This window comes from Leucoraja erinacea, chromosome 1, assembly GCF_028641065.1.
Source record: "Leucoraja erinacea ecotype New England chromosome 1, Leri_hhj_1, whole genome shotgun sequence".
Taxonomy (NCBI): Eukaryota; Metazoa; Chordata; class Chondrichthyes; order Rajiformes; family Rajidae; genus Leucoraja; species Leucoraja erinaceus.
In genome coordinates this window covers 168,887,536-168,899,313 of record NC_073377.1, presented here as the reverse complement: position 1 = coordinate 168,899,313, position 11,778 = coordinate 168,887,536, and the positions used below count along the sequence as shown (strand labels likewise).

At 43.1% G+C, this 11,778-nt stretch overlaps 1 pseudogene; it reads right to left on the bottom strand.

Annotated features, from left to right (window-relative positions):
• Positions 1 to 10,907: 10,907 nt before the first annotated feature.
• LOC129704588 (60S ribosomal protein L37-like) lies at positions 10,908 to 11,316 on the bottom strand (annotated as a pseudogene).
• Positions 11,317 to 11,778: the final 462 nt, after the last annotated feature.

Below are 11,778 nucleotides of genomic sequence, written 5' to 3'. Positions count from 1 at the left end.
TCCTCTAATATCTTTGCTTACTACCTGCTCATTTAGAGTGACAACCACTTTTATAGGTTGGTTCCCTCTTTTAAAAAATAAGCAGCTGCATCTATTTTACAAAATGTTTGGTTGCCGTCATCATTCCTTAATATTTCATTGATTTTTAAAAAATATTTATGATTTTTCACAAGGTGAGAGGAAATATATTTTTCAGCTCAGGGCACAAATACTTGCAGTGTAACATGCAATGTTGCTGTTTCTGACATATATTGCAGATTGAAATCAAAGAGCTGCGTGTGAATTAATCGTAATTTCCTTGAGACCTCAATGTATGAGTGTTATGTGTGTAAAGGATACGGAGAATAACAAATCAATCGGAACCTTGTCACTTAACCGAGTCAATTAGATCAGAGGTGACCCGTAATTCTACGCAATGTATCCATTTGACCCATGTCACTTGATATCTTTACCTCGCAAAAATATATTGAACGCAATCTTGTCATTTCAATTAATTGCAACATTTACAGCCTTTGGGGAGAGCACGCTTCGGATATAGAAACATAGAAATTAGGTGCAGGAGTAGGCCATTCGGCCCTTCGAGCCTGCACCGCCATTCAATATGATCATGGCTGATCATCCAACTCAGTATCCCGTACCTGCCTTCTCTCCATACCCCCTGATCCCCTTAGCCACAAGGGCCACATCTAACCCTCTTAAATATAGCCAATGAACTGGCCTCAACTACCCTCTGTGGCAGAGAGTTCCAGAGATTCACCACTCTCTGGAACTTGAAATGGAAGCCATATCTGGGTCGTTTTATGTAGACTAATTCCTGGCTTCACTTACATAATATTTACGCCTGATATTCCTAACAGAGGAAATAGCTTTTCCTGTGTATCTTATTAAATCCCATAATTGCTTCAAACATTTGGATTAAATCATTCCCTGAAGGTTCTAAACACAGGGGAGTACAACTAACGCTTATGCAACATATCCTTACAACATCAAACTGATATAATTCTGATAAATCTACACTTTATTCTTTCCAAGATTCTGCACAATTGAAATATCTTTCTTATTTCATTTTAACTCTCTTGAAATGGAAGCCAGTTTTTCAAAAGATATTTTGATTATTCAGATCCAAATCCCAGTCTTCAAACATATATTGAACTCCATCAACCAAAGTTACTATAATAGCATCAATGATTCTGTTACCTTTCCTTTGTAAAACAACCAGTGGTCAATATTTAACAGCTGTAATTTTCATCGTGACATGATTCCCCAGACTACGCATGGGGCTATACCTAATGTTAATTAATTCATAGTGTGATACAGCATGGAAACAGGCCCTTTGGCCAAATGTAGCTACGTATGCCCATTCCAAGCTAGACCAATATGCACGTGCGTGCCACATATCCTAAAAGTTTCCAATCCAGGTCCATATCCTAAACGTTTCCTATCAAGAGTGGCACAGCAGTAGTGTCGCCAGGGACCCGGGTTCAATCCTGGCTACGGGTGCTGTCTGTACAGGGTTTGCATGGGTTTTCTCTGAGAATTTCGGTCCTAGCTCACTTCAAAACCTACAATTAATTTTGCTTGGTATGAATGTAAAGAAAATTGTCCCTGGTGTAGGGTAGTGTTAATGTGCAAGGATCGCTGGTCGGTGCGGACTCGATGGGCCGAAGGGCATATTTCTGCACTGTATCTCTGAACTAAACTAAAGGTACCTGTCCAAATGCCTTTAAATGTGGTTATTGTATCTGCCTCAACCACATCCTCTGGCAGCATGCTCCATGTACCCACCATCCTCTGTGTGAAAAAGTTGCCCCTCAATCTTTCCCCCTCTCCCTATAAACCTATGCTCTATAGTTCTTGATTCCTAAACCCTGGGAAAAGCACTCTGAACAATTAATTAATTAATCTGAAAGATCTCAAAAGGTAACCCGACAATAAATGGGAAATAATTAGTAAAGAGAAAACAGAGGACAAATATAGATAAATGGGCCATTTTAGGTGAGTAATGGATACCGCAGGTGAGAAACTACGACAATTACTTGGATGAAGAGACTATGTAGACCGTATACAATTTTGCCAATGATATCAAGATAGGTGGGTTAGTAAGTTGCGAAGAGAACACAAAGAACTTGCAAATGGATATAGATAGATTAAGTAACTCAGCGGCTCAGACAGAGTCAGTCTGAAGAAGGATCTCAACCCAAAACGTCATCTATTCATTTTCTCCAGCTTTTTGTGTCTATCTTTGGTTTAAACCAGCACCTGGAGTTATTTCCTATACATTGATAGGTTAAGTGATTGGGGAAGAAGATGGCAGATGGAATAAATGCTTGCAAAATGGAAAGTTATTAAATTAGGAAAGAAGAATAAAGATTGCCAATAAGATTGCTAATTTAATTGGAGTGAATCCACAAAGTGCTATTTATGTTCCAAAATAACATAGAAGAAGAACATTCAGCTTTTCCAGTCTATGCTGGCTCTCAGAGCAATCCATCAACCCCATTCCCCTATGTAGTTCCCCGTAATTTAATTTCAATCACACGTTCCTATTAACAACCCTCTGAGTTTCTTGCTATCCATTTACACTGGATCAATTTATAGTGGCTAATTAACTTCAAAATATCTTTGGGATGTGGGAGGAAACCGTAGCATCCTGGGGGAACCCTGAGGAAAGCCAAGTTCTCAAAGGGAGAATGTACAAACTCCACACAGATAATAACAGACATTAGAATTAAATCAAGGCTGCTGGAGCTATGGGACAGCCACACTGCACAAATAAAAAGTTGCCATTCCTGCACCACAAGTAATTAGGAAGCTAAATGGAATGTTGATCTTTGTTACAAGAGCAGGGAGTATAAAATTATCTATATTACTAAATCTCTGTTCTTGACCGCTTTTGGCCTTCTGTGCTGCGATTTCCGAGAGAACGCCGCCACCTACGGCCGCCATTTTTGGCCACCTTGCTCAGAGCCCCCCTCCGCCGCATGTGTGCCGAGGATTTTTCCCGTCGATGAAAAATGACAGAGATATTAATGTTTTTACAAAATTCCCCATTCTCTCTGCTGCCCCTGCTGGAGGGAGGGGAAGGGACTATAAAACCAGGAAGTGGTGTGCCTCAATCAGTCTCTGCAAGTGGTGTGCCTCAATCAGAGCTCTGAATAACACTGAACAAATGTCTCCACAGCTGTGAGTACCCATAATGTGGTTTGAAAATGAAAATATGGTTAGTTTGAGGAAAAAAGCACTGCCTGCAAATGGTTGTTTGAGTTGAAGTAAAAAGGCACCCTCTCTCTCTCTCCCCCCCTCTCTCTCTCTCCCTCCCCTCCCCCCCCCCCCCCCTCCCCTCTCCCACCCCCCCCCCCCCCCCCCCCCTCCTCCCCCCTCCTCCTCCCCCCTCCTCCCCCCCTCCTCCTCCTCTCCCCCCTCCCCCTCCCCCCCCCTCCTTCCTCCCCCCCCCCCCTCTCCCCTCCCCCCTCCTCCTCCCCCCCTCCCTCCCCCCCCCCCCTCCTCCCCCCCCCCCCCCTCTCTCTCCCTCTCTCTCCCTCTCTTTTTCTCCCTCTCCTCCCCCCCCATCCCCCCCCCCCCCACCGTCCCTCCCCTAAACCCCCCTCCCCTCCACACACACCCCTACCCCCTTCCCTCCACCCTCCCTCCCCCCTCCCTGCTCCCCACTCTCCCCCTACCCTCACCTCCCCCCCTCAGCACACCCTCTCTCTCCCCCTCCCCCCTCCCTCTCCCCTCTCGCTCTCCCCCTCTCTCTCCCCTCTCTCTCCTCCCCTCCATCCCCTCCCCCAGAGGGAGATTGACTGGGAAGGTGAGAGGATATTTCTCCTAGTAGAGGTATCCAAAACCAGAGAGCATAATTTCAGAATAAGTGTTTTTCCCATTTTAGGCGGTCATGAATCTTTGGAATTATCAATCCAGTGAACTATTGAGGTCAAGTCACCAAATACATTCAAGGTGCAGATTGACAGATATTTGAACTACAAGTTTATGAAGGGGAATGGAGAGATACGTAGAATGTGCAGTTGAGGCTAAGATTGGATCAGTCATGATCCTATTGAAAGTTGGAGCTGGCTTAAGGGGCCAATTAACTGTGTTTTATGCTCTTAAAAGAGATTTATTCTGTAAAGGATTTATACAACGATGCAAAGCTGGTCAATAATTAGGAAGAATTTGTCTTAGAAACGTGGCATCCTTATGAAACAATTCCTTTTCCAGCCTCTCAAGCCTTCAGTTGCCCCTGCCACACTCATGCACCTCATGCTCCTTCCTGCAGCTCATTAAATGATTGCCATGGCACAGCAGAAATAGGTGACAAATAGCACTACTTAGTACTTGCTTGGGTTTAGATATAGAAAAACATATTTTATAATGTTTGCAACAAGAAACTGTCTGAAATTACTTCACATAGATTGAGATTGTATTATGTTAGACTAAAACTTTTCAATTCCTGTGTTTTAATCAATTCAATTAAGAGATTTGGAATAAAAGGTTGTGGTTGAGTGTCATGAACATGTGGGAAAATTGTGACCTCCCATTTCTGCTTTTCTATTGTTTAATGTCTGTAATCTTAATATGATTTCAGATGTTCTCAGAGGCTCAGTTTTGTTTGTATTTTATGTTCAGTTTCTCCTGCAAGGAAATATAACGGGTTCATGATTTTGATAAAAGTCAGGATGGAATGTGAATACCACATAATGCCAAGAGTGGTTTAGTTTATTAGTTTAGTTTGGAGATACATAGTGGAGAACGGCCCTTCGCCCACCAAGCCCACGCTGACCATTCATCACCTGTATACTAGTTCTATGTCCTACGCACTAGGGACAATTTTGAGAAGCCAATCAACCTACAAACCTGTACCTCCTGGGAGGAAACAAGAGCACCCGGAGAAAACTCATCCAGTCAGAAGGAAAATGTATAAACTCTGCACAGAAAGCATCCGTAATCAGGATCAAACCCACGTTCTTTGTCGCCGTAAGGCAGCAGCTCTGCCACTGTGCCACCCTGAAACTGCAAAAAAAAAAGAGTCCAGTCCCTCTTTACTCCTTATACAGTTACGACTATGCAGCCATGTACAAATCTAATTCAATTTTCAAATTTGCATTGTGGGCCAGATATCAAATAATGATGAGGAGTGCAGGAAGGAGATCCAGAACCTTGTGCTCTGGTGTCGAGACAACAACCTTTCCCTCAATGTCAGCAAGACAAAGGAGATAATGATCGACTTCAGAAAGTGAAGCGGTTCACATACCCTAGTTTACATTGATGGCACCGATGTAGAGAATGTTGAAAACTCCAAATTCCTAGGTGTCAATATCACCAACAACTTCTCCTGGTCCATCCATGTTGAAGCAATGACCACGAAAGCACACCAAGCCTCTACTTCCTTAGAAGGCTTAGGAAGTTCAGGATGTCCTCTACAACTCTCACCACCCTCTACAAATGTGCCACAGAAAGCATTTTATCAGGATGCATCACAGCTTGATTTGGGAACAGCTCCATCCAAGACCGCAAGAAATTGCAGCAAATTGTGGATGCAGCCCAGACCATCACACAAACTAATCTCCCTCCCATTGACTCCATTTATACCTGGCCAGCAGCATAATTAACGATGATATTCTTAAGGAATCTGAAGTTTTATGATTAAAATTACATTGCTATTTCTTGAATTACAATCGGCAGATTGCAGTAAATTAACACAACTCTGCTGGAAGCTACAAGAATTCCAGCAGTGAAGCACAGTCCCTTCAAACCTCACTGAGGAAGTTTGGCTCTGCTATATTCTCACATGAGCAGGTATGCCAAGTGTCCTTGTGCATGCGAAGGGAAATGCCAAGAGTACTGTATGGAATTCATGCCATTTCTCAGATGAGAAGTGGATTTGACCTGTAGCGTCCAATATGGATCATTCTTGGTCTAAATCAGCTGGGAAAGAGGTAATGCTTGTACACAAGACAAAAGTAATTCAATAGGCAATTGAAAATGTATCAAGTACACAACGTTTGTTAGCTTCCCAAGGAAAGGATTGGCTAAAATTACAAAGAGTGCAAGTGGCTTCTTTCTGTTAACATTCAGTAATTCTATGATTCTCCAAGATCCATTATCTAATTCAGAATATGATTAAATTGTGGATTCATTTTTATTTCCATCAGTAAGAGCTTATTAATGATATCCTTTATTAGTCATAACCAAACAGATGATGCCTATATTAATAGTCAGGAAGATTGTGAAAAAATTATAGCCAGAATCCTATACTTAATGCATGCTCACTAAATATGATTAATATTAACTAAAGTGTTCACAGGAAAGAAAAGTAGGGATCTTCTGTAACAGCACCCCAAAATGTTTCAAATAATTTGCAATGTAGAATTACTGATGGGAAAGATGGCAATATTTGTCCATATCCCCAGAAACCAGGTATATATTTAGCATATACAATGTATGTAGGCCATAAGCATAAAATAATAACGTAGAAATAAAAAAGATATTAGAACCACATAGTACCATATATAAATGTGACCATATCAGATAGGACAATCTAGTATGTGAATATGAATTCATCAATTTTGCTTTTAACTTATAGCTCTCATATAAAAAAGAATTCATCAATTGAGGCAAGTCTCAAATCTGTTCTGCCTAAATTCTACCAGCACGTGAACATTGCAACCAGGGGGAAGAACAAACTAGACCTGGTGTACACCAACATTAAAGATGCATATAAAGCAGCCCCCCTCCCCCATATCGGCAACTCTGACCACTTAGCGGTCATGCTCACACCTGCATATAGACCCAGGGTGAAACAGGACAGGCCAACGGTCAAAGATGTCAGAACATGGCCACAGGGAGCAACGGCAGCACTACAGGACTGTTTTGAAACCACACAGTGGGCCATTTTCAGAGAGGCAGCAACAGACGACAGTGGCATCAACCTCCAAGAATATACAGAATCCGTCATCGCATACATCAACAAATGTATTGAGGATGTAACGGTGGTAAAAACCATCAGGAGGCGTGCCAATCAGAAACCTTGGCTAACTGGGGAAGTGTGTTCCCTACTGAGAATCCGGAATGCGGCATTCAAATCTGGGGACAACGAAGCATACAAACTGGCAAGGGGTAACCTATCCCGGGGGATCAGGGAAGCGAAGAGGCGGTATGTACAAAAACTCAATAGCCACTTCGCAAATGACAAAGACACACGTCGCTTGTGGCAGGGATTTCAGACCATCACTGACTACAAGCCTCCCCCGATGCGGATATGCCAAAGCAACCCCTCCCTACCAGATGAACTGAACGAGTTCTACGCACGGTTTGAGGTTAAAAACAGCACCCAGACACGTGCACCACTGCCATCTCCCAGTGACCAGTCGCTCAGGCTGTCCACAGCCAGAGTTAAAAAGGCCTTCGCCAGCGTCAATCCACGCAAAGCTGCAGGGCCGGACAACATTCCTGGATGCGTTCTAAGAGACTGTGCCGAGCAACTGAAGGATGTCTTCACAGACATTTTTAACATCTCACTCGGCCAGGCAGTAGTGCCGAATTGTCTTAAGAGTGCCACCATCGTCCCTGTACCGAAGAAACCAAACCCAGCCTGCCATAACGACTTTCGACCAGTGGCCCTAACACCCATTGTAATGAAGTGTTTTGAGCGACTAGTTATGCAGCACATCAAAAACAGTCTACCTGCCGACCTAGACCCACTGCAGTTCGCCTACAGAGCCAACCGATCCACAGAGGACGCAGTCTCAACAACACTGAACCTCGTGTTGTCACATCTCGATCGGAAAAACACCTATGCCAGGGTCCTCTTCATAGACTTCAGCTCCGCTTTCAACACAATCATCCCGCAGCAGCTGGTGGAGAAGTTGGAGCTGTTGGGGGTTGATGCTGGCACATGTAGCTGGGTCCTGAACTTCCTGTCGCAGCGGCAGCAGACAGTCAGGGTGGGCAGTAGGACATCAAAAACCATAGCCGTGAGCACTGGCTCACCCCAAGGCTGTGTCCTAAGCCCCCTTCTGTTTAGTCTGCTGACACACGACTGTACTGCCAGACTCAATAACAACTTCATCAGCAAGTTCGCTGATGACACAACAGTAGTGGGTCTCATCAGTGACAACGATGAATCGGCGTACAGGATGGAGGTGGAGCTGCTCACAGGTTGGTGCAAATCCCACAACCTCATTCTTAACGTGGGAAAAACTAAGGAGATGGTGGTTGACTTCAGGAGGGCGGGGAAACAACACCATGCACCTCTGCACATCGACGGAGCTGATGTGGAAAGGGTCAGCAGCATGAAGTTCTTAGGACTACACCTGTCTGATGACCTGACGTCCACGGCCAACACCACAGCTCTGGTCAAGAGAGCCCAGCAGCGACTTCACCCCCTCCGAAGACTACGGAAAGCAGGCCTCCCCACCACACACCTACGGACTTTTTACAGGGGGACTGTTGAGAGCACACTGACATACGGCATCACTTCCTGGTTCGGGAGCTGCAAGGCGTACGAACGGCACCAACTGGACAGGATAGTGAAGACCGCAAGCAGGATTATTGGTGCTCCACTCCCCTTCCTGCTGGACATATACAAGAAGAGATGCCTCAACAGAGCCATCTCCATCATCAAAGACCCTTACCACCCATCGCATGACTTTTTCACCATCCTCCCATCTGGGAAGAGGTACAGGAGCATTAGCTGCAAAACCAGCAGGATGCTCCTCAGCTTCTTCCCACAGGCTATAAGACTGTTAAATGAACTTTCCCCCCTGCCAAGTATCGCGCACAAACACCCCGCTGCCGGTCGGAACGGCTGTTGAATGTTATTGAATGTTATTAGAGGGTTAAATTGTTCATGACATGTATTTTAACTTTAATTGCTATTTATTTTGTAACGAAAACTGAATGGACACTGGTTGAGAAACGTTTTTTTGTTTCCTCTGAGTATGCGAATACTCAGGAAATGACAATAAAGATTTACAATTACAATTACAATTACAATTACAAGTACTCCACAGTTTCACAGCTAGGAGACCTGCTGTCAGAGCTCCAGCATCCCAGAATTAGTCATCTGAGTGGATTTTGCACATTCTCCCTGTGATCATTTTGGTCTCTCCCTGGTGCTCTGCTTCCCTCCTACATCCCAAAGACGTACAACACCTAGGATTAGTTTATGCGATTGTGGGGAGAAATAAAATGTGATTAGCATGGGATCAGTGTACACAGGTGCTTGATGATCAACGTGGATGACTGGGTTTCTTGGTGGGTAAAAGAGCTTTTCTGGGCTGTGTGATTCTATGACTCTAAATGAATTTAACAATGTTGAACAAGTTTTACTGAAACATACATCTCTTATAAGGAAATTAGAGGACTAAGTGTTGGTAAATAGGATTAGAATGGATGGATAATTGATTGTCAACATGGGCATGGTGGGCCAAAGATGCCTGCTTCTGTGTGATATGACTACGGATCTATGGCCTTAAATGTTTTGAAATTCCATTTGCAAAAGGAATGTGAAACCTGGGAGCAAAGCAAAAGTGGGCTGAACTAACTGAATGTTGTAAATGCAGTCAGCAGGATAATGAAGTTCTACCTTAAATGTGTCAGAAATGCTTAACATTAAATACTTAATGGTTTTAAAATGCTCCGATAAGTTATAGATACAATTCTTACCTCAGAGAAAGAGAAATAAAAAAAAAATATTTATACACGAAAATTAGTCAGTTCTGACAAAGGGTCTCAGACCTTAAAAGTCAACTTTCTTTTCTCAAATTCTCATCTTGACCTCTGAGTATTTCTAACATTTTCTGTTTTTATTATATAACTATATTTATATGTAACATTACAACCTTAAGATAACCTAAAGAACTTTAAAATCAATGAAGTACTGATGCTTTGTTGTAACAGTCAATTTTCGTCTGTACACATTAATGTGACAAAGATTTCATATATAGTTTAAGTGATATTAGTTGAAGGGTGAATATATCCAAGACACCAAGCAAAGATGGTACTCAAATAGTGTGGAGGCTGATAGCTCTCCTTAGCTTTTGAATACCATCTGCTAAGCTTACTAGATCTGGCGTACATGTAACACCACTGTGGTTGTGTCCCAAAGGGGTCCTGTAATGGCATTAAACACCAGAAAACAATAAAACATGGTCAATAATTATTGGTTTCTCTAACATTGTTCATATTCTCTCAACATTTTAATTTTAAATGCAGATAAACAATAGGATATTCCAGATTCATTGCCGAACATCAAAGACCAAGATCATAAGCATGTGGATGAAGCAAAGTGACTAGAAGTGATCCAGATCAACAGTTGTACTGTACTGTTCAATCTACACTACCCTGCCAATTAATGGAACATTAACCACAGAACATGTAGTCATTAAAAACTGGTGCAAGGAACACCATGTTCTGTTCCTTCAACTGCAATAAAATCCATAAGGCAATGTACTTAAACAATCGTAGCCTCAAAATTTAATCCATCTTAAAAATGAGTGGTCCATCCTAAACCAGAAAATCTGGCGAGGAAAGGATAAGTGGTCTCCTTTTTGATTTTAGTCTTGATTTAGATTGGAACCTTTGGTTCCCGATGTGTTCTCAGGTCAAGCCAGATAAGCTCTGTCACCTGCATCCGATGAGTGGATTTGGCTGTGATAAAAGATAAACGTGGCAACTGCTATAATACCACATGCTTCGATTGCATAGGATGAGTTTGTCACTCTGGATTTGATTTATAATATTTAAGGTGGGGAATGAGGGGTCATCTTGTTTTAATTACATTGAAAAAAATAGTTAGATAGATCTACGTCTGATGAAATGGCATAAAAGTAATGATATACTAATTTGCATGTATTATTCTATACTTTCTTTTTTTAATCATTTTATTGTCCACACCATTTAATATTTGGTACACCAACAGTTTATGCAGTGCTGGAAGAAGCCATTGCAGCACGTCTGGCTTTGGGGTAGTGCCTTCACGGAATCCATTTCTGAACCTCCGAAACACCACCTTCAGGTGCCTCATGCGACCTGTGCCTGTTGTGTTTCTCCTTTTGGCTTTTGCACTCCAGTTATACTTTCTCTTGGCAGGGTAGGCACATTTACCACAGGTGGATTTCTGCAGGTGAAATGCTTTAGCTCCACACCGCCGGCAAAGAGTGTGTGCCTTGTTCCGCCTCTTACCAAATGACGATGTTCCCTTCGTCATTTTCACAGCGCGCTCGTTTTGCAGTCATTTGAAATGAGGGAAGATCTGCATATATGTGGTATTTTTGTGTGCAGTCAGGACATTCTGAAATCTTTTACATCCTCTCACAGACAGTAATGTTACTACAGGTGCACAACCTTTTATCCGAAAGCCTTAGGACCAGACACTTTTCGTAATTCAGAATTTGTCGGTCTTGGGAATGGAATTTTTTTAGCGTAGATTTTAATGGCTGGCTCAGTGGTAGAGTGCTCGGCTCATATCCGCAAGGTCGCGAGTTTGCGCCTTGATCCCGGCAGTTACTCGGTCGCGAGTTTGAGTCTTCAATGTAGGTTTTTTTTTGCAGAATAAATGTTTGTATGAAATGCAGTGTAGGAGAGGTGTACTGACTGTGTGGGCAGAACTTTGGAAGTGATTGCCCACCAGTCTAAAAAGCCGCTGTGTCTCCCTGTCCCTGGGATAGCAGGGGGCGATCAAACAGCACAATACCCCCCTCCCCCTCCAACTCCAGAGGAATCCTCTCCCCGATGGGCCGCTACGGCGACAAGTGGCAGTTTGCCCACAGCCCGAGC